The sequence below is a fragment of the Protopterus annectens genome, chromosome 2.part1 (genome assembly GCF_019279795.1).
Source record: "Protopterus annectens isolate FY-2018-M chromosome 2.part1, PAN1.0, whole genome shotgun sequence".
Taxonomy (NCBI): domain Eukaryota; kingdom Metazoa; phylum Chordata; order Ceratodontiformes; family Protopteridae; genus Protopterus; species Protopterus annectens.
Genome location: NC_056729.1, coordinates 1,656,508,669 through 1,656,533,405, shown reverse-complemented (window position 1 = coordinate 1,656,533,405; position 24,737 = coordinate 1,656,508,669). Strand labels below are relative to the sequence as shown.

At 41.6% G+C, this 24,737-nt stretch overlaps 1 protein-coding gene across 8 annotated transcripts in view; it reads left to right on the top strand.

Moving 5' to 3' along the window:
• AGRN (agrin) overlaps nt 1–24,737 on the top strand; it is a 3,161,231-nt gene that overhangs the window by 257,607 nt on the left and 2,878,887 nt on the right. The gene's annotated exons all lie outside the window — the stretch shown is intronic.

Below are 24,737 nucleotides of genomic sequence, written 5' to 3'. Positions count from 1 at the left end.
GACTGTTTGCTAGTAATGTATAGCCTGACTGTTTGTTAGTAATGTGTAGCCTGACTGTTTGCTAGTAATGTATGGCCTGACTGTTTGCTAGTAATGTGTAGCCTGACTGTTTGATAGTATTATGTAGCCTGACTGTTTGCTAGTAATGTATAGCCTGACTGTTTGATAGTAATGTATAACCTGACTGTTTGCTAGTATTGTGTAGCCTGACTGTTTGCTAGTAATGTGTAGCCTGACTGTTTGCTAGTAATGTGTAGCCTGACTGTTTGCTAGTAATGTATGGTCGGACTGTTTGCTAGTAATGTGTGGCCTGACTGTTTGCTAGTAATGTGTAGCCTGACTGTTTGCTAGTATTGTGTAGCCTGACTGTTTGCTAGTAATGTGTAGCTTGACTGTTTGCTAGTAATGTGTAGCCTGACTGTTTGATAGTATTATGTAGCCTGACTGTTTGCTAGTAATGTATAGCCTGACTGTTTGATAGTAATGTATAACCTGACTGTTTGCTAGTATTGTGTAGCCTGACTGTTTGCTAGTAATGTGTAGCCTGACTGTTTGATAGTATTATGTAGCCTGACTGTTTGCTAGTAATGTATAGCCTGACTGTTTGATAGTAATGTATAGCCTGACTGTTTGCTAATAATGTATGGCCTGACTGCTAGTAATGTGTAGCCTGACTGTTTGCTAGTAATGTATAGCCTGACTGTTTGCTAGTAATGTATAGCCTGACTGTTTGCTAGTAGTGTATGGCCTGACTGCTAGTAATGTGTAGCCTGACTGTTTGCTAGTAATGTATAGCCTGACTGTTTGCTAGTAATGTATAGCGTGACTGTTTGCTAGTAATGTATGGCCTGACTGCTAGTAATGTGTAGCCTGACTGTTTGCTAGTAATGTATGGCCGGACTGTTTGCTAGTAATGTGTGGCCTGACTGTTTGCTAGTAATGTATAGCCTGACTGTTTGCTAGTAATGTGTAGCCTGACTGTTTGCTAGTATTGTGTAGCCTGACTATTTGCTAGTAATGTATAGCCTGACTGTTTGCCAGTAATGTGTAGCCTGACTGTTTGCTAGTATTGTGTAGCCTGACTGTTTGCTAGTAATGTATAGCCTGACGGTTTGCTAGTAATGTATAGCCTGACTGTTTGCTAGTAATATGTGGCCTGATTGTTTGCTAGTAATGTATAGCTTGACTGTTTGCTAGTAATGTGTAGCCTGACTGTTTGCTAGTAATGTGTAGCCTGACTGTTTGATAGTACTGTATAGCCTGACTGTTTGCTAGTAATGTGTAGCCTGACTGTTTGATAGTACTGTATAGCCTGACTGTGTGCTAGTAATGTGTAGCCTGACTGTTTGATAGTAATGTATAGCCTGACATTTTGCTAGTAATGTGTAGCCTGACTGTTTGATAGTAATGTATAGCCTGACTGTTTGCTAGTATTGTGTAGCCTGACTGTAAGTCCTGCTATCAAGGCTTCCACAGGACAGGAGGTGGGGCTTAAAAAAAAAAACAAGTACTAAAACAAAATGCAGTTTTGCTGGAGAGTGACATATTGATTATTCTTAAGTAGTAAGAGGATAATGAAAGCTTTATGTGCGTTCATTGCCGGCAGGGTATCAGGATATCAAAGACTATAAGTTGTTTCACTTTGTAATGTATCTGTTTGACTGTCTTCCTCTGGTTTCAGATATGAGCATGCAATGCAACTAGTCCCAATAAAGCTTCTCGCCCCCTCCCCCACTATCCTGCTCATTACTTATTATTCATCCAAACTATACAATTCTGGTTTGTGCATTCCAGAGCATAGTAACACTGCCTGTGAAGCAGAATTTGTTCTAAAACTGTACCCCTTCCAGCTGCAGGGAGTACACCAGGTGTTACCTGGGAAGGAGGGTGCAGTCAGTACTCTGTATACGTACTGAACCATTACTCAGAAGTAACGTGCTGAACAAAAAGGGTGTGGTATAGCTAGCAGGCATAGCCCGAGATAAATTGTAGGATGGCTAAAATTATCATGAGCACGAATAGAGATCAGAGGGTTATCATCCAAACAGTACTACTCCTTCTTGTGATTCCTGAGCCCAGCAACTCATTCTGGGGACAAGGGTCTTAATAAGGGCAAAATAAAAGCACATCACTGGAAAGTTTGGCAAGACAAAATACACAACAGTTGAAAGCCCCCAAAAGACAGGTCTTCCTGTCCAACAGCGTAAGACATGCAGCTACTTATGATGATTTCCATGCTTCTTAGAATGTGTGATGTTTTCTGTCCTGTTAATGTTTCCTGCGCATTTGGTAGTTCAGTGTCTCAAAAATAAACACAGATGCATTATGTCCAGGCCTACCTATGGTTTGCAGGTGGTAAGATACCAAAATCTTGACAGACCTCCTTATAAAAGTAAATATTGAATGAATTTAAGAATTCTGTAGTTCAGACACAGGTAGCAAAGTGCACTGCTTGTTTAATCATAGCTATTAAGTTGTAGCACTACCAGGCTACAACTCGTACCATACATTTTGGCCACAGAACCCAGACCGAAATACAAAAGGCGGGGTGGTATCCATATTCATCAAGGATACCCACACCTCCAGGTTAGTGGCACAGCATGATGCTTCAGAGATCATCCACGTGCAACTAACAACGGGCAAAACTGCAATTCAAATTGTAGCTTGCTACAGATCACCCACCATGTCCCAGGACCCCCATTCCGCATTTCTGGAAACACTGGGAAACATAAAGGTACTACCAAGCACCCTAATATTGGGTGATTTCAATTACCCAGACATTAACTAGGAGAACTTCTCAAGTACTACCTCCCTTGCCCAACATTTCGTAGAATTTATAAACTCAAACTGCCTGGATCAACTGCTCAACACTCCCACCAGAGGTGACAACATATTGGACCTGGTCATCACCAACATGGGTGACCGGTGTTCCACACCGGATGTCAACCCCTCGCTAGTTAGATCTGACCATAAGCAAATCACTCTGGATATCCACATTCCGCCCCCACCCCTGGTCAAGGAAACCGCCATGAAAACTTTTCAAAAGCAAACTTCACGTTACTTAAGACCGAGGTGGAAAGTTTCAAAGCCCCCATGCTAGAGGACAACGCTGTCCAAGCTGCAAAATCCTTTACTAATGCATTCTACAGGCACCTACAAGAATGCATGGATCATGCTATCCCAAGTAAAACCAAGACTCACTCCTCCAAGAAAAGGAAACCAGTCTGGCGGACCCCTGACATAAACAAGCTATACAATAGAAGGAAGAAACTGGTATAGAAAAGAGAAAATCCCATGAAAGGAAGACATCCCTGATCAGTATCAGCAAGAAACTACGATCCCTCATAAAATCATCTAAGGCTAGCTTCGAAAGAAAAATTGCCAAGGACTCCAAAGATAACCACAAGGCATTCTTTAGCTTTGTCAAGAATCTAAGTGGCAGTGCTCAGATCAGATTGTGCAGAATGGCACAAAATACACTGAACCGACCGATATTGCCAACATCCTGGCAGACAGGTTCATTGCAAACTTCACCCCTCCTCTAACCCCCAAAAGGGCCCAAAACCATACAAGAAGAATGTAGAGCCCCTGAAATCACAGACACTCAGGTTAAAACAGCCCTCTCCAAAGCCAAAAACACAGCATCAATGGGACCGGACGGTGTCCCAGGCTGCGTCCTACACGAGCTCAAAGACGAACTAACCCCTCACCTAAACACACTGTTCAAACTCAGCCTCTCCACAGGCTACATACCCATAGAGTGGCGCACAGCAATGGTTATTCTTCTCCACAAAGGTGGAGCCACAATGGACCCTGGGAACTATCACCCTATAAGCCTGACTAGCTTGGTCTGCAAGGCTATGGAGTGCATCATTATCGAACTCATTAACAGAGACAGTGGGAACTTCCAAACACTGGACCCTACCCAGCCCAGCTTTGTTAAGGGTAGGTCATGCCTCCTAAACCTGGTGGACTTCTTTGAGACAGTTACCAAGGCTATAGACAAGGGAAAGGTGGTACACACAGCCTACCTATACCTCGCAAAGGCCTTTGACACCATTTCTCATTCTGGTATTATAGACAAGCTCACCAGCCTGAACATAAACCCCCACATCACAAGCTGGGTTGCCAACTGGCTCACGGACAGAGCCTATATGGTGAGAGTTGCAGGAGCTACGTCCGACTCTAAACTGGTTACAAGTGGCATTCCCCAGGGCTCAGTCCTAGGACCCCTCCTGTTCGGCATATACTTCTCAGAGGTACAGGCAAGCACAGGAGGACTATGGCTGACCAAGTTCGCAGACAATTGCAAACTAGGGGTTATAATTGACTCTCCAGCTGACACAGACATCTTCCAAAAGGGTCTCACTGAGACAAATACCTGGTGTCAAAATCATGGCCTCAAGCTAAATGCCAAAAATTGCATAGTCATTCCCTTTGGAAAAAACAAAGTACTGACAAACTACCATATAGGTGGTAGTCCCCTAAATACAGAAGACGTAATAAGGGATCTGGGGACCCAAGTAGATAGTAATCTATCCTTTGATAATCACATTACCAAAGTGGTTAGAAAATCCTTCTATGTGGCCCACCTAATCACAAAAGAGTTTGCATCCAGATCAGAAGAGGTCATTGTGCCTCTCTACTCATCAATCATCAGACCCATCATAGAGTACTATGCCCCATTTGGGATGTACCTTACAAGACATCTGCAACAGCTGGAAAGACAACAGAAGTACCTCACCAAGAGGATCACTGGCCTCAAACAGATGCCCTGTGCAGCTCGACTGAAGAAACTCCAGCTGCACTTGGTTGCATACCGCCTACTCAGAGGTGATCTCTGCCTGACATACAAGACCATGTCCAACCCAGAATTGATGGACATGCTCCACCTAAAGAAAACCATATCCCCTCGAGCCGCACGCTCTACGGATCTAAACCTCACCACAACAATAAATAGGACGTGCTGGAGGGATAGATTCCTGTCCCAGAGACTTCCCATGCTTTGGAACAAGATTCCAATCTACATTAGGCAGAGCTCCTCGCTAACACTCATCAAGAGAAACCTTGACGAGTGGATGGGAAACAGAAAGTTTACCCCGGGGATCACTTCAGTGGCTCTGCTGGACAGAGGCAGAGGGAACTAAGGGGGCAGCAAAAGCCAACACATTCTGGCTAGGCTTATAAATGCCTTTGGGCAGATAGCCTAGTACCTACCTATGAACCTATATATAAAATTATTATATATCTTAGTGGTAGTAAAGGTATTGGAGGATAAGTGGACTGAGTCCTATTGGCTTTTTACCCTTAAAAACTGCCTGCGTGCAACTGTCCTCTGCCCAATGCTGGACATTTTCACCATTAGCTATATTGATTTAATTAAATATTGGTATAACACCTTGAACTCTGGATTAGGCCTGCCTGTTGTTAAGCATTTTTTCAAAGGAAGAAGCTAGAGAAGCTGTATGATTCATCTGTCATAGGTAGATAATTTGATTTACAGTGTAAGTATCTCCAGGCAAATATAGCAGGTGTTTTCAGAGTGAGATTTTATTCTATTTATTTATTGATTTTTATTTTATTTTACATTTGTTGACCAGGCTAGTCTAACTGGATATATGTCCATTTTCAGTAGAGGCCCGGGGAGAAAAGCTCCAAGAACACAATTCAAATAAAATATTGGTATATTACATAATATAACAAATGATTACAACTCATGCAACAAGCACATCACTAATGTAACACGCATACATTTAAAATTTTGCACATTTTTATTCTTTTACTGTAGATGTTTAGTAGAGGAGTTTTTCCTGCGTCATATTATTACATAATGTACTCTTGGGTGGTGAGGTGTAGATTTGGGGCTTTGTAGGGTAGTTGTACAGGTATTGTTAGAACAGTTTTACAATTAGAACTGTGAAAAATACAAGAAAACCAATGTCTCCTGATATGGGAAAACATTCCATGGTAGGAAGGACTACACGTCCTTTTACTGTGTGAGTGAAAGAAGGGAGGTAACTGGATAGAACAGATTGTAAGATGACTCATGAATGCCAAATACACTAAGTAAAACTACTGAAAGCAAGTGTAGCTGGGAAGAGACTGAAGATACAAAGTGACGTGGTGCACAGTGAATGCAGGACAAGGATGCAGGGAGTTGGATGAGATACCACAGAACAACTCAGTACATGCAGAACTCTGATGGATACACTAGGCAACTGAGAAATGGAGACTCTTTTTTCACATTCATCGGTTGAGAAGATTCATCACTTTGGTTGGAAGCTTGTACTTTTAACAAAAAAACTTACTTTGATCTTAGTGAATAAAAACATGCTAGTAACTGAATACATTTTAACCCTCATTTTTACCAAACCTATTGCTCATGAATGTAGTTAATCTATCAAGACAAACACTTTGTCTCCTATGTTCGGGTATGTAGGGTTTTTCCCTTTTTCCAAGATTTCATCTCCATCCACCCCTGCAGCTTTTACCTAGGAGCAAGTCTGTCTCATAACAACAATGTTTGAAAAATGAATATAAAGTCAAATGTTGGATTGCAAAGAAAATGTGATTCTTCCTGTCAGCATGGCTTTCACCACAGTGACTGTATTGCTGTGTATTCAGATATGGACTCTTGTTTATATCAAAATGCAGAAGTGACTGCTCTGAAAAGAGCATTTGCGTCACGCACCAAGTTCTCTGCGGTACTTTTCAGTCTGTTGGCTTGGCGAAAGTGTGCTCAGGTGGTTAACTCCTTGCAGGTTAAACTTATCTCATAACCTTCCCTCTGATACTGCTGCCCTAAAACAGGGCTATCTCAGGGGTCTTTAGACCTTTCACCTCTTTCGCTGCTTATTCTGATGATGTTCCTCTGGTCAGAGATGGTCACTCTTGTGCAGTCGTACAAGGGTGGCTGCAAACTTTTGTTTTTCCTGGAACCAGTAGCGCTCTAAACATTTTGTAATAAATTCTCATAAAACTACAACATTATTTGGGACCCACCAACAACTAAAGAATGCTGGCAGTTGGCACAGAGGTTTAAGGCTGTGTAGTACCCTGTAACACATGGCTTGATTTCCTTAGACATTATTTGCCGACTGTATGACCCAGAACAAATAACAACCAGACAGCACCTGGGGGCAACTGTGAATTTGGGCTAGGCTCTTCAATGGTCCCCTGCACTGCAAGCCTAGTAACTATCTATATTCAAAATCTATAGCTCCCCTAGCTCTGTTGGTCCCCTGGATTGCAAGTCTAGTAATTACCTATAATTCTAAATCTATAGCTACCCTAGCTCTGTTTAGTACCATTCCACTTAGTAACTGAAGTACCTCAATGTCTAGTATAACCTCTTTCCTTATGTATAACAAAGTAACCACTAATTTTGTATTTAAATTTTATATAGGCTGTTCCGTCTTAATTTTTTTAAAGCAAGGAAAGTTACATACACCAAGATGTTCTTCGTGTTTCACTGTTGCAATCATTACATTTGGGTTATCTGCTTGCAGGTAGCCCTCAGTCGGCCTGATTATCAAAGTCTTGGGTCCTGCATCGGTTGCTGTCTCATCTTCCATGACATCAGGTAGTCAGGGGTATAAAGCATGCAGCCGATGCCATTACATCAGTCTTTCTTGCTGTGCGGTGCCCGAAGCAGAAGTAGTTTGCAAGTGCCAGTTGGCCGACTCCTGAAATTTTCATTTTCGAGTTTCAGATCCAAAGTTTTCAGCTAAGCTAAGTACCCCATTGGGATCCTTTTTCTTGCTCTAAACTGATGTCAGTAAAAGTTAACAATTGTATTTCTTGTGGAAAGCAAATACCTCATAAAGATTTTTATTCGTATCACATTCCTTGCTTAGGCCCAGACCACGACATACCTCGCTGTCAGTTTTGTGCCTTATTCAAACCTCAAACTCATTTCTGCATCTAATATTTTGGTACTAGGTTCAATTATCCAGAAATGGCTTCGGTAAGCCATCCAACTACCGACATTCCAAAAAAACACAAAGATAAAGACAGAGACAGACCGTCTAGGTGCAAAGCTGCCGACGGCGCTTCACCTAAGCTAGTCGCCAGTTTGCCGGTACTCAGTGAGGTGCTTTCGCAGCCCCTGATACCCACTACTTCAGATTCGCAGGCCTCTACTGAGACCCATTCGGAGTCCGGTATGCCATGAGATGCTTCTTCGACTGTGGAGCCTGCGAATGTCTCTACCTTGGATGGGTCTGGAGCAGCTGTGCAGGCACCGGCTTCTGAGGGTGTATTCAGGCCTACTGACTTGCATATTAAACCGACACCATCTTTTTCTTCAAGGCCTAAAACTCAACCCACACCTAGAAAACTGACGCGCAGACCGCATGAAAAGGCCCCTATGCCTAAAAATCAAATGATAAGAATGGCTGAAGACCTTATTACTCTAATCAGGGGAAGCCACCCTTCTCCCTCTAAGAGACATAGAAATGATTTTCCTTCTGATTCTTCTGATCAGAATTCTGAAATTTCTGATGTCCTTCAAGGATGCATCTGCAGTCATAACAAATGGGTTGTCCTGCCTCAGGCAGCCCTTCGGTCGGCCGGATTCCAAAGTCTGGGTCTGGCCTCGGCTGATGTCACACTTCACCCGACGTCATAGCTGCTGGGGTATAAAGGCATCAGCCGACGCCATTTTCCTCAGTCTTTCTTGCCGCGGTGCCCGAAGCAGAAGCTGTTCGCAAGTGCCGGTCGGTCAGATCCAGAGATTTCAGCGTACCGAAGACTTCTAAAAAGCTAAGTACCCCGTTGGGGACTCTTTCTTGCCTCAGCCGATGTCAGACAAAGTAAATAATTGTTTAACTTGTGGGAAACAAATACCTCATAAGGATTTCCACTCTTACTGCCTTCCTTGCTTAGGCCCAGACCACGACGTAGCAGCTAGTTTAGCCTGTGCTTCCTTCAACCGACGGACTCTTAGACGTCGGTCGGAGTTTGCAGAAGAGTTTTTTGGCTCCACTTTTGCATATAAAATGCCATCGGAGACTCCGACTACACATTTAGCTAAAAAACGCAAAGAAAAGGACCGACACTCGCGGCCCGCGGTTTCAGCTGAAACCACGGTTAGGCCTACCGCGTGTGTCTCGGTTTCGGCTGAAACCGAGACCTCGGTTCTCCCTTCGGCCGAAAGCATGCCTCTGATAACCGAGGCCACACAGGCCATGGCTGAGTCGGCTACAGAAATTCCTGCTGAAGTAGCAGGCACACAAGAGTTGTCTGACACTATTCCGTTGGACATCTCTACTCCTGCACGTGGGGCAGCTAGACCCCCTGCTTCTATGTCTATCAAGGCCTTTTCCAGGGCTAAAGCAGCCAAACTTTCCAAGGCCTTACCTTCAAAAGCTCCCTCTCACAGGCCTACCTCAAGTTCCCAGATTCTCAGCCTTGCTGAGGACCTTATTTCTCTGATCAGGGGAACCCATCCTCACCCAGACAGGGCCTCACAACCCCCTCCTGAAAAGAGGCCTAGGACTGAACCCCCTGAACCTCTGTCCTCTGACTACTCCTCAGATGGTTCAGATGTATCGGACCATCAGGAAGGCCTGTACTCACCTTATGAGGATTCTGATGCAGAAGACTCCATTCCTTCTGCCTCACTTCCAGAAGAATTTTCTTTTGGGGAAACCCTACACTCAATGAGGGAACACTTCCAATGGCAGGGTCAAGATTTTTCTGATTCTAGGAAAAGGCTAAGGACTTTTTTACACTTACCACAGCATAGGCCTTTAGCCATTCCACCTGTACTATCAGTTGTTGATGATGCATACAATGATGCCAGTACTGCCCCTGATTCTCTTCCCCCGACCCCTGCAAAGCCTGACAGATACTACAGGGTCCCGGATTCTCACTACCACTTGTATAAGGCTCATGCTGCAGACCCAGAAACCATTTCTCAGGGGCCTAAAGGTGTTGCAGCTGCCTCTGCCAAAAACCCACTACCATCTGAAAGAGAATCTAGAGCATTAGAGAGATGGGGTAAAAAGGTTTATACATCTGCTACTCTTTCTGACAGGGCTTTAAACTGTAAATTTCACATGATACAGTACCAGGAATTTTTGTTAGATCAGCTGAATAAAAAGCTGGCCTCTCCTGAACCTTTAGACCGTAAGTCCCTTCAGGATTTGGTACACAATTCTCAGCAGGTCAGTAATCATTTCTTAAAATGTGGCTATGATGCACTGGAGGCTTCATTTAGATCAGCTATGACTGGAGCAGTGATTCGAAGGCATGCCTGGTTAAAAGAACAATCCTTACCAGACCGTGTTAAGTCTAAACTCCTGGATGCCCCTTGCACAGGAGGTTCTAAAGAAAGTGGAAGAAAAAGCAAAATCTGTCCAAACAGTCAAGGATTTTTTGCAGGTCCAACCTCCGAGGATTAGCAGAAATTGGCCTACAAAGAATTGGTCCTTTCCAGACACCTCCAGAGCACAGAGAGGCAGAAATAGACACCCAAGAGGCAGAGGTCAATCTAGGGGTGCCTACAGGGGTCGTCAGTGGCAATCTGCCAACCAAAGAAGTGCCGCCACAGCTGCGACTGCAACCACTTCTACAGGACAGACACAATGACTTGGCTCTGATTCCGCCTACCAGGGAACAACTGGAAGCACCCTTGGGCGGAAAGCTAGCCTTATTCTCAAGAAATTGGCATTGTATTACAGGAGACAAATGGACTTTACAAACAATAGACAAGGGCTACAGGTTTCACTTCCACACTCTACCAAAAAGAGAGGAATGCCAAACCTTCCACCAAGCCAGAAATCAGAGGCTCTAAAACAAATCATCAGTTTACTAAGGATGAGAGCAATAGAAAAGGTACCATCTATGGAACAAGGCCAAGGATTTTACTCCAGACTATTCCTTGTACCAAGAAAAGAAAATCAATGGAGGCCTATTCTCGATTTGTCCGCACTGAACACACACCTCATTGTTCCAAAATTCAAAATGCTGACCCTACAGCAACTTCTTCCCATGTTGGGCAAGGAGTCTTGGCTGGTGACTCTAGATCTGAAGGAGGCATACCTGCACGTCCCTATACGACCAGATTGCAGAAGACACCTCAGATTTCTTGCAGGATCAGAGCATTATCAATTCTCAGCATTGCCCTTTGGCTTATCTACTGCGCCCAGAGTATTCACGAAATGCCTGGCATCAGTAATTGCTCATTGCAGGCTTCAGGGAATTCAAATCTACCCATACCTGGACGACTGCCTAATACAAGCGGACAACAAGACAAAATTAATAAAGTATTTGGCCAATGTCATACAACTGCTGCAAGCCTTGGGATACACAGTCAACATACAAAAATCAAGACTAGTGCCATCCCAAAGGATAACATTTTTGGGTGCAGAACTGGACACAATAACTCAGATGGCTTTTCTCACAGAGGAAAAACAAAAGCAACTACCAGTCTATTTCATGGCATTAACAAGACAAACTCAGCTTACTGCAAGGAAAGTCCTGCAGGCCCTGGGTTACATGGCATCCTGCATAATATTGATCCCACATGCCAGGCTGCATATGAGAAAGTTACAATGGTACCTAAGGAATGTATGGTCTCAACATAGACACAGTCTAGAAGCCCAGACACCAATCATTCCATGTCTGAAAAAAGAATTCCTGTGGTGGGCTCAGGCCTGTCAGATAAACAGACGATTGCCTTTCCACAAACCACATCCAAGGCAGACCATTACCACGGACGCCTCAGACCTAGGCTGGGGGGCACACATGGAAGACAAGTGTATCCAAGGCCTATGGTCCCAAGACCAGCTGAATCTACACATAAATCTAAAGGAGATGCTGGCAGTGAAACATGCAATCGAGGCATTCAGACCATTCATCCAGCAAGGACACCTGCTGATAAGGACGGACAATACCACAGTCATGTGGTACATCGACAAACAGGGAGGCACACATTCATACCCTCTATGCCGGATGGCAATGGACCTGTGGAACCTAGGCCTGAATCTCAACATCCAACTGCAGGCCAGATTTGTACCAGGAAAAGAGAATTCACTAGCAGACTGCTTAAGCAGAACTACCACAGATGCTCACGAATGGATGCTGCATCCAGACATCTTCAAAACCATAACAAAGAAATGGGGAATGCCAGAGATAGACCTGTTCGCCTCCCCACTCAACCACCAACTGAAGAAATTCTGCTCAAGAGTATACCACCCACTTGCCTGGAGGGTGGACTCCCTTTCTTTCAGCTGGAAGGACCTGACAGTATATGCCTTTCCACCTTTTCCTTTGATGTACAAAGTTCTACTGAAGATCAGAGAGGAACAGCCAAAGGAAATTCTGATAGCTCCAGACTGGCCAAGGCAACATTGGTACCCGCTACTGAGAAGCATGTCTCGGACGCATTCATGGCATCTACCTCTGTGTCCTTTACTTCTAACGCAGAACAATTACAAGACCCTGCATCCAAACTTAAAAACACTGCAGCTAACTGCTTGGAAAATTGCATAAAACAAAACCAACTTGATTTATCTCAGAGGGTTAAGGACATTATCCTGGAGGCTCGCAGACCCACCACAAGGAAAACATATTCAGCCAAATGGAAAAGATTCCTCATTTGGAGTGCAGAAAAGGGAGAAAATGTCACACTAGCAAACCTAGCACACATCCTGGAATACTTAGCAGAACTGTTCCACAATGGCCTGTCCTATTTTTCCATTAAGATACATGCATCAGCAATTTCAGCAGAGTACAACATGGATCCTCCCGTCTTCTCTCATCCTCTCCTCAGACAATTTTTGAGAGGGATCAAAAATGTAAAGCCTCCAAGGAAACCACCTTTGCCTGCATGGGATCTCAATTTTGTGCTAGAAAAATTAACACTTCCCCCTTTTGAACCAGCAGCAACAGCAGACTTACAGTTCTTATCTTGGAAAACTGCCTTCCTGCTAGCAATCACTTCAGCAAGAAGGGTATCTGAGTTACAGGCATTAATGGCAGTGCAGCCTTTCCTTATCTTCCATCAGGATAGAGTGTCTCTGAGAACCAATCCTACTTTTATGCCAAAGGTGGTATCCAGGGTATCCTTGAACCAAGCCATACATTTACCTACATTCTTCCCCAACCCACAGAACAGGGGGGAAAAACTACTACACACCTTGGATGTACACAGACAACTGCGCTACTATCTGGATAGAATCAAGGCCAGCAGAAAAACTGACCAGCTTCTCGTAGCATATGCAACAGGAGTGCAAGGAAAAGCAATTTCAAAGCAGACAATCTCAAAATGGATAGGAAATTGCATTCGATTCTGCTACTGATTTCATGGAAAGACAACTCCTGAAAATATCAGGCCTCACTCCACAAGAGCTACAGCCACCACTACAGCTTTCCTACGAGGAGTGGCTACCAAAGACATTTTAGAAGCTGCTACTTGGAGCTCCGTGCATACATTTGCCAAGCATTATAATCTTCCTTTATACTCCAGATCCCGAGCAGGTTTTGCAACTGCTGTTTTACAAGGGATCTTAACTACACCATCATTATCTTAGTGCCTCCTCCCCCAGTTTGGCTATGGTATTCTACCCATTTGTTATGACTGCAGATGCATCCTTGAAGGACATAGTACAGTTTTGTACCTACCATAAATGTAGATGTCCGATAGGTATGCATCTGCAGTCAGGATTACCCACCCTCCTTCCCCTCTGTGGTATTCCTAGGGTACTTACCCCTCTTTTAGCTAGCTGGGGGAATCTATTATGGTGTATTTGTTTGTATGTATACATGTATATATATTTTGCTTTCTACTGTTTGGAATTATCTGCATTTATCCAAATTTAGCCTTCCTAGAGGGCACCTGGCATCTGGGGCAAGAAACACTGAGGAAAATGGTGTCGGCTGATGCCTTTATACCCCAGCAGCTATGACGTCGGGTGAAGTGCGACATCAGCTGAGGCCAGACCCAGACTTTGGAATCCGGCCGACCGAAGGGCTGCCTGAGGCAGGACAACCCATTTGTTATGACGGCAGATGCATACCTATCGGACATCTACATTTATGGTAGGTACAAAACTGTACTTTACCCTCCCTCCTTCCCCTCTTGGTAAAGGCCTAGGGCCTAACCCCTCTTCATACAACCTGTCTGGGTTATCCTTCTATGGTATATTTGCTTGCAACTACTGATTTTTGATTATTTTGCATTGCATGTATATATATATATATATATATATATATATATATATATATATATATATATGTATATATATATATATATATATATATATGTAATTTATGTATTGCCTTCCTTCTGGGGGCACCTGACATCTGGGGCAAGAAAGACTGAAGAAAATGGCGTTGGCTGTGTCTTATATACCCCTGCCTCACTGACGTCAGGAAGGAAAGCAACAACAACCGACGCCGGACCTAGACTTTGGAATTCGGCCAACCGAGGGACCGCCTGATGGCAGAGAACCCATCTGTGATTACTGCAGCTGTATTAGCACTCGAACATCTACATTTATGGTAGGTACAAAACTGTACTTTCTCCATTTTTAGGAGTGCCTCGCGAGAGTGCATTTTGAGGTTTAGACTTCTATCATTGAGTAGCATTACCTTCAGATTTTGCATGCTTGTACCTGTTACGGTGGTGGTTTTGTCCTTTGAACTTTGCCTAAAAAAGGCACTATAGGGGTGGCAAGAGCCTTAGCTAGTAACCTGAATCCCAGGGGTGACAGGTGTAGACCATCTCTGGCAGAGCATCGTGGTCTTTCTATCATGTTGTCCCAGGCAGACAGATACTGGATCCCTTTTGAATTTATTTCTTTTTACTTCGAGGTAATTAAACTTTTACAGTGGTTGTGTTCCAACAGCGATTAGTGGATCAGTGGCATTAGGTGTGTGGATATGAAAGGATCAGTTTTACTGCAAGGTAAAGCTATTCTCTAGGTAGTTATGTTACTGCGTATTATTAAATGTCGAATTACTCAGCTTTGCGGTACATTTACCACAGAGTCATAGGGTTTCCACCATAATTTAGACTTCTACTATAGATTTTATGAAAGTAATGCAAATCAGGAGGTAAATGAAGAAAATCTGAGTCTGCTGATAATTCACTCAAATTTCATTTGTAATTCAATTTGTAATCATTTTGTGATTTTTACTGTATGTTCTACCTTGGAGCTTCTCTCCCCAGGCCTCCGCTGAAAATGGACATGTATCCAGTCAGACTATCCCGGTCAGCAAATGTAAAATAAAAATAAATAAATTTCCACAATATATTGATGAAGAGTTATTCGTGTAATTTGCTTAGCCATTTTCCACAGGTATGTATTTATAGTGAGTGTGTGTGTGTGTGTGTGTGTGTGTGTGTGTGTGTGTGTGTGTGTGTGTGTGTGTGTGTGTGTGTGTGTGTGTGTGTGTGTGTGTGTGTGTGTATATAGATATATATATATATATATATATATATATATATATATATATTTATATATATATGGGTCTACCTGACATTGCCAACACACCAGTATGCCAATAACCATATGGCTGACACCATATGATCGACATTCGGAATGCCGACAATGCGGAACTGGCATCTCACTTTAGTGCGGAATGAAAGATTTCCATTCCTGCACTGTAGTGCGATCTCAGACTTGGTATATTAAAGTTACGGGGGGGTGGGGTGTGCAGGGTGCAGGAGTGCGTAGCCCCCCTGGTAGCAGTTGAAAGGAAATGTTATTTTCCTTTTACATGGTCTACTTACAATGTCGAGATTTCAGATGTCGGTCATATGGTGTCGGCCATATGGTTGTCGGCATTCTGAAATTTCGGCATTGTGAAGTTATGTGTATATATATATATATATATATATATATATATATATATATATACTGTGTTTGTTTGTTTGTGTGTGTGTGTGTGTGTGTGTGTGTGTGTGTGTGTGTGTGTATATATATATATATATATATATATATATATATATATATATATATATATATATATATATATACACACACACACACATGCATATATGTATATATATATATATATATATATATATATATATATATATATATATATATATATATATATATATATAGATACGTGTGTGTGCGTACATGTACTGTATGTATGTATGTATGTATGTATCTCTTCGCAGGCACTTACATCACCACCCTCCCAGCCATTATCAGCTAAGACTCCTTTGCTCTCAACTGTTACTGTGTTGCTTTCAGATGGGGCTTCCCTCCTGTTTCTCCTCTACCTGCCTGAGTTCTCCTTCGGTGAATATTCACGGCTGTACTGTGACTCACTAACATGGAATTGATGAGGAAATTGTTTACCATTCAGCTCCTGTGATTTAATGTTGTGCAGCAATAAAGGTGCACGGCTTAGAGCAGAAACTAATTGCCACTGACATCAGGAAAGGAGTTTACAGGAAGGGAGACAGTTTTTCCTCTCCATGGGTCACTAGTTAAATTACACTTCATTTATCCTAGCAGCATTCAGACTCCACATCAGTGGAAAGCAGCAAAAATCTAAACAATGTTTGAAGTGTTTTTTTCTTTTATCTTAACTGTTGTCAGTCTGCACTTTAAGGTGTCTGTTGCATGAGGTGAAGGATAGATAGTGTGGGGCAGTGTGGAGAGGTTCTAGTGCAGTACAGGAAAGTTAGTTTATAGAAAATGGCCTTGTTCATTGCAGAGCAGTCTGCCACAAGGGACACAATCCTATATGAGAGCATTCAGGATTAAACTTTAAAAAAATGTGTTTTCAGAGCTTATGGAAAAGCATGTATTGTAATGTACACATCATCAGTGATTAGAAAGTAGTATGGGGTATTTTTTAGGATTCTTTTGGAGTAAGCATTGGAAAACAGTATCAGTGGTTCAACAGCTGGCACACTTGCCATTGTTTCTAGAAGAAGAGAATGCAGTAAATATGTTCTATTCCCACTCCAGACAGTTGGACTAATTTTCAAATGCTGACACTGCAGTACAGTAGTACGGGGTGTTACACTGCTGAATGTACTGGCCTTCAAATGATTTTGCTGATGTAGTGTAATTATTTTAGTAGAGTCATGGTGGTACAGCGGTAGCGTTGTTGCCTCATAGTAAGAGGTTCTCCTGTTCGATTCTCAGCTGGAGGGCCTTCTGTGTGGAGTCTGCATGTCCTTACCACGGTCGGGTGGCCTCCGAAAGACATGCATGAATGGGTGTATCTTTGCTGAAGGCTGGGCGTCAGACTGGCAACTCAGCACCATTAAAATCTACTGCCAATCATTAGCAGACCAGAGTTCCACTGTGGCAACCCCTAACTGGGAAAAGCCAAAAAGACTAACAAGTGTAATTATTTTATTACACAGTACTAAGTTTACATTCAGTGCAGTATGAAAGGTGTGACAAATGGGACACCTGTCAACTTGTAAAGGACAGCAAACCTTAAAAAAAACAAAAAATTGCCAATTTATAAGCTGAGGTTGAATGTTTGTAAGCAGTTACATGCCAGCGTAGAAACAGCTGTTTGCTAGGCAGTTTACAAGCTGGCAATAAGCAGTCCTTATTGCTTAATAACAGCTTGTAAGCTGTTAAACATTTTTTAGTTAGTGCAGGGGGCGCTACGTTGACTTGGTATCATAGTGTTGTAATACTGTTTTTTGTGCTGTTAATGTCTCTTCTATAGTACAATGCTGCTTGCTTACCTCTTTGTTACTGTTTATGTTACATCTGTATACTAATTTGGTAGCCAGGAAAGCGTGCTTATCCCAGTCACCGTTTCCTGACAAACCTTAAAGCAGTATAGTAGCATATGGTTCAGTACATTCACAACAGTGTAATGTAATGTGCTGTATTCACAGTTTTTTTTATATTGCACCCATTTATTTTGTTACTGTGGAGATGTTATCATCTAGAGATTTTAGATCACTGGATACCTCTGGAAAAAAAAGGTATACTATTATGCTCAGTGGGACTTGCACAGTATAATGTTAATATTCTGAGTTCAACACCAGGGTCTCCACTGAAAATAGGTTCTGTCGTAGTCAGAATTTCCTAGTCAACAAATGTTAAATAAATAAATAAACACTATGATCTGATGAAACCTGTACTGATTTTGATCCTTTGGCATTGGATTATGTGAGATACTGAGCTATTCTGTCTGGCAGTTATAGTCTGTTTAGTGAAGCAGCCTGCACATTTTTGTGGTTTGATGTATTCTTTTCAACCAGAAGAAACTTACAGTTTGACCTCAAGCGTTTTACACAGAAATTCCAAAGAAAGTCCAGTGGAATTGTTATTGATTCACATAACATTGATCACTATCTGTCAGAACTACGTAACTACAATGTACAGTTGAGATTATAAAAATAATAATATCTTTTCTGCAGAGTAACAAGCTCCCTGCACCTCCCATGTATACCTTCTCAGATCACACTTTCTTTGGAAAAGTGACATCCCCAAGACAGTGCAGTCTTGGGCTTTCTTGCACAAACCTTAGAATCATACATTATTAATCAACATTTAAAATATCTCTCACTGGTATACCAATTTAAAGCCTGGAAAAATGATACACAGTATTTCATTGTCTCAAAGCTTAAGAATGTTTTTTTTTAATCTGTCAAGCAGAGTTTGATTTCTTGTGGGTTTTGAACAGAGTTCCACAAGACAGCTGACCAAAATAGCTGTCTTTGAGTTCAGATGTCATGTCATTAACACAGTGAATGGGGTCATGAAAGATGACCAAATGTGGACCAATAATGGGATATAGGATAGAGCTACATGTCTGTTTTCTAGTAAAAGCCAGATTGGATTGTTTGAGGTAGGACAGGTAAATAACAGCTTCTCTCAGGAGGGAACAGAAACATTTTATGTGTAAGGAATGGTACACGGGAGAAACCAATGTGGAGATTTACGAGTAACCGATCCTGATGATCCTCAGGTTGCTGGATTTTTTTAAGTTGTATATGTACTTAATAATGAGAGGTCTAGATGTTTTTCAATCCATGTGACTTGCTGGGTGGTTCATCAATTTGCTGTCTATCATATATAAACTTTAGCCCTTGCTTTATTTATTTATTTGGTTATTTATTTGCTTGCTTACTTCATTTGGTAGCTGGTTAGGTAGTCTGGCCCAAAAATGTCTCTTTCCAGCCATGACCTGGTCACAGTGTGTCACAAGTCAAACATATTTACATACAGCCTATTTTCACAAATGTTGGAGAACAAAATGCAAACATTCAAACCTTGTCACAAAAAAAAGCAGATCGGTACATGTTATGCCAGTTTGTTTAAATGTTTGCAACTGAGGGAGACTGGTGTTGGTTAGCAGTTTTATATTCTGACAAAAAAAGTGTAGTTAATTGTGCATAGTTAGTCTTGCACGGTTAACTTTATTTACATTTACAACTACTTACATATTTACAAAGAAGTATTATAATCAATTGAACAGAAGACTTGGCTGTTCAACAGAGGGAATGCTGAAAGCTACATATATGCGTTGAGGATGAGACTAATTGGAAAAGATTAAAAACAGAAACTTGTTCAAGTGACTGATTATGATGGTCTACCAATAAGTTCATAAATTACTGTATAATGGGCTTATTATATATATTTGCCGATACAGAGTATTGTACAGTTGGACCAGCATTAAAGTACACTTGTGAAATAGGGTTGCTTAGTGTATATAAGCTCATTGGTTGATTCCTTAGTGGGTAATTGGATGGTCTGTAATAGAGTTTATTACATACCTCTCAACCTCCTAGCACAAGAATTGTAGACAAAGCCAAAAATAATGGGGGTGGGGCAGCAATTTTTAAATATTGTTCTTATAAACTTAGAAAGTTGATAGAATAATAGGATTTGCATTAGCATGCATTTTTTGAAGGATATGAAGTGAAACTCAAAAATGTCATTATTTAATGACTTTTAATACTCAATGATTTGCCAGAAAACTGCAAATTTTATAAGGAACAGATTCAAAATATGAGGCAAAAATCTGGACATTATGTGGAAATCCTGACAGCTGAGTGTTATGGTTTATTAGCAAGTGGAGGGCCGAGTTCATTATGATGCAAATTCTATAGTGCAAATGCAAAAAAAATGTGACTGTTTATTTGATAGGAAGACAGCATATTATACTTTAAATTGAGGTGGTGGTGGTGTATTTGTGTTGTGTGTGTGTGTGTGTGTGTGTGTGTGTGTGTGTGTGTGTGTGTGTGTGTGTGTGTGTGTGTGTGTGTGTGTGCACGCGCGGAGAGACCTGGGTTATTTCTTATCACACAATCTGGAAATTATTCAAGTTTTAAGGCACCAGAAAAAAAGGAATAAAGTCTGATAAGAAAAGTACTTATTAGCTTAGCCAAGATACTTAGTTCTGTGTCTTGTGGACATGTTGCAGATCCCCTTTAGTCAATATTTTGACAATTCCTTTCCCCCATACATCCCATGTAATACATTTACATTTGCTCTTAATGTATTTTTTGCATTGAGAACAGCTTTTCTGACAGCAGAATCCATTCTTTGAGGCTGATTTATGCTTCTGCACTCTGCCTGAGTGGTGACACTTTTCTGTGTCACCATTGAGCTGCCCATCCTTTGCTGTCTTGAATGATTTGTTTCCTCTAAGAAGCATACACTTAAACATTACTGATTCCCCTTAAGGCATTTACAGGCTTTTGCAATACCCTCTCCTACTTCCTTTCATCACGTGTAAGCATATTAATCCAATGAAGTCTATCATCACAGTGAGTCTGGTGCAGACTGAGTGGTGTTTTGTATTGTTATGCACTTCCTCTGGACTGACTACATCCTGTCGTATTTATGTGTGTTGGATTTTGCAGGTGGATACATTACTGTGAGTATTTCACTAACTACCTGTGCAGATGAATTACACCCTCTTCAGTTGTATTCGTGATGCAGTTTTGTATTTATGTGTATGTATACAAATTGAAGAAAACACATGTAGAATGGTGCAATGTTAGCTTGTTTGACTGGTTCAGTTCATGGCAGGTGTGCCTTCTCAATGGAGTCTACATGCATGAGTTTTGAAAGGAGCTCCAATCTCAGAAACAGTCTGATGATTGTATTAGTAATCCTCCAGTTTGCATGTATGTGCATGTGCATGTGCGTGTATTTCTGTATCCTACAATGGACTGACACCCCGTTCAGTATTAGCTCTATGTATGCAGGTATTGCCTGCCTTGGAAAGATTACTCTGTCTCTGTGATCATGAAGAGGGAAAAGCAGGTATTGGCAAGTGAGGCATAAGCTACAGGGTTTGCTACTGCTCTTGGGTTACTGGCTAGGGTTAAAATGGCCCTTCAGGGCAGTTAGCCGACTACTTATCTCAGAAAGACACTCACAATGCAAGTCTCTGCTTTTTTTTTAATATACTTAATATAGATCCTAACTGCAAGATCTTCCTTTATGGAATCATATTCCCTGCCCTAGACAGCACAAAGCAGTTGTGCTCATACAAAGAAGTACGGATCTCAGCAGTTTACGTGTTTTTCATGTTCAACGAATAATTTGTCCACATTGAGTGCTTGCAATTTTTCAGGGTGTGCAGGTATGTCACAAGCATGCTGTTTGTGTGAAATGTATGTATGACACATCAGAAATACACCAAGAATCTAAATTTTGAACTGGGGTAGAACATAAATCATTCAACTGCTCTAGCAGGGAATGATTAATTAATTATTAATTAATTAATGGATTTATTTATTTATTTATTTTAACAACTTCAGGACCTATATATGTCATTTCCCAAAAGATGGACCACTGTGGGCTTCGAGAGTAGGGGATCTTTAATTCTTAAGTTACTTTGTGGAGAAACAAAAGGCTGCGATGTATAGAGGATGCAATGAGTCTTGGCAAATGATTTGGACCAGTCAAAGATGCTGTACAGGGGTTATTCTTGTGTATAGGTGGGAGCTGGGCTGCATGCTGTTTGCAAAATATTAATGTTCTGCTTTTTTGTTTCTCTGTTTTAAGCAGCCAATTTATTTTGAAAGCGTCTAGCTTACTGGTTCATGTAAGTGATTATTAGCTAAACCAAGAAATCAGTTTGGGCTTTGAAGCAAATCGTTCTTTTTTTCAAGCCTAATGGTCTACGGAGCTCTATATTACATGTCCAGGTGGGTTTTCTTAGGATGTTGTGGTAGCTGCACTAAATTGTGAGTGTGAATATGTGGGTGTGTATATGAATGAACAGAAAACACACTCATATTTGATGTGGTAAAATCAGAAGGGTGTGGATTATACAGCCACACAATACTTGAGATTCACTGTTCACTGCTCCAGCAGTAAGAATAATTGCTAAATGAATGATCACCTCTGAAAAAAGAAAGATTCTAGTATTTGGGGTGATATGGAGTGTTATACTTGGTACGATAATTGGATCAAATGGTTTGGGAAGGCACCAGCGGATCTATAAGGGAATGGGTAAGTACTAGGCTGGCTGCCCTTGGGGGTCATTTCAGACATTACCACTTTCTCTTTTGGTGCTTGAATCAACCTATCCTGTCCAGTGTTAGACTGGCCTTACCTATCCCATGATTGATAACTGTATATTACCCCTTGGAATATAGATGCATAGATGATTAAGCTGGTGGGGACAAAAATGCACATGGATATAGGAATATACTTTCCAACAACATGGACCATTACGGAGTACAGTAATATGCCCTGTATGTACCTGATGACTATCAAAATTATCGTTTTTATAGTAGATTCACAATATGAAAGATTTTACCACAGATGGATGCCAGTCTTCTATAGCCAGATATGCAGAGCACTTACCATAGCTAGGGAATTTGAGGTTGTTTCCCATGCTGCAACTATTCTGTCAGTAAAGAAGAACGGAACCCACACCATCCTCTGTTCCTACTGGACCACCAGGTAGCAGATATCTCTGACAAATTCTAGCCTAAAATCTATGTTTAAAGTGTACCTGCCAAAAACATATAAACCCAAGGGTAAAATACGCATCTGTTGCTTATAAGACTCTGGTCATTTCACATATAGGTTCATAGGTTAGTACTAAGCTAGCTGCCCTTCTGAGCCATTTTAAGCTTAGCCAATTATCCCTTGTGAGACTCAAACCCTGCACCTTGTATTTGTAAGGCAAACACCTTAACCATTAGGCCACCATCCAAACCCCAGTTATCTTTATTCTTACTGTATGTTTTCATGTTGTAGACATTTGCTTCTGGCTGAAAATATTCTCTTGGGCAAGTAGACTTGCAAGGCTATATAAAATAAAAAACGAATGGATAAGTAAATGATCCAAGCTCATGCCAAATGTATGAGAAGCAGGCATGAGCATGGCGAATGAAAAGAAAATGTCTAAACTTGTACAGGCACAGGAGAACAGCTGATATAAAAATAATGCTTTGCTTATAATGAGAGTTGCATAAAAATAGATGGAACAATGTGCACACTGAAATTACTCAAGTCAGAAATAGCAAATGATAAGACAAATTGGAGTGTTTAGGTTGGGTATACTAATGAGGAAATGTGCATATTACTGTCTGTACATTATATGCTAACATTAACCAGTAAGAATGTACTAGAAGTATTCTTCTGTTTTTCAGTGGTGACTTGGGTAAGCTGACTTGCTTAGGGTCATGTACAGGTTGTGGGAATCACACATGATATAAACAGGACTTAGCTTGTTAGTTCTGTATTATCTTACCCCAATTGGTTGTTCTGCCAGTACTGAGGTATGTGTGTGGAGACCTGACAAGTTGCAGATCCCCTGTACATAGCCATGTGGTTTTGAGGCGTGACCTAAGATCTTTTATCTGGTTAATTGGCTTGTATAGAATTACTCAGTACAGAAGAGAATATGAGACTGGGACACTTGCCTTTGGGGGGCGTAATTTGTTTTACAGAATTGGCTTGTTCAGAATTATTTAGTATAGAAGAAAAGAATGTGAAAATAAGAAGTATGCCACGGGAGAATGCAATTTGCTTTACAGTTCGCATACCTTAATCAGGACACCATACTCTCAGCCCAGAGACTCTAGTCTTATAAATGACTGGTGACAATTTACACACTTTAACATCAGTGTCTGTTAGTATGTTCTCAAAAAAATATTGTTATTTTGCACTACCCTTTTCCATTCATTTCAGTGAGGCACCTTTATTGCATGGTTTCAATACTCCAGCGACTTTTACTTAGGTTCAGCAGGTTTATGTGAATAAACTGTGTTATGATAGCACTGCACTCTCATTCTGGGGCATATAGTTTTAGTAACTTTGTGTCAGTGTTTTCAAAGTTTTCTAAGACCACGGTGGTACAGCGGTAGCGTTGTTGCCTCACAGCAAGAGGTTTTCTTGTTTGATTCTCAGCTGGAGTGCCTTCTGTGTGGAGTCTGCATGTCCTCCCCGCGGTCGAGTGGCCTCTGAAAGACATGCATGAACAGGCGTGCGTTTGCTGAAGGTTGGGCATCGGGCTGGCAACTCGGCACCATAAAATTCTACTGCCAATCATTAGTGGACCGGAGTTCCGCTGTGGCGACCCCTAACCGGGAAGAGACAAACAAACTGGAAATTACCGCCCCATAAGCTTAACAAGCCTGGTCTGCAAAGCTATGGAGAGGATCATAATGGAACTCATAAACAAAGACATAGGGGACTTGCAGACATTGTACCCGACCCAGTTTGGCTTTGTCAAGGGCAGATCATGCCTTTTGAACTTGGTCGACTTCTTCGAAACAGTCACCAAGGCCATTGATGAGGGAAAGGCAGTCCATACAG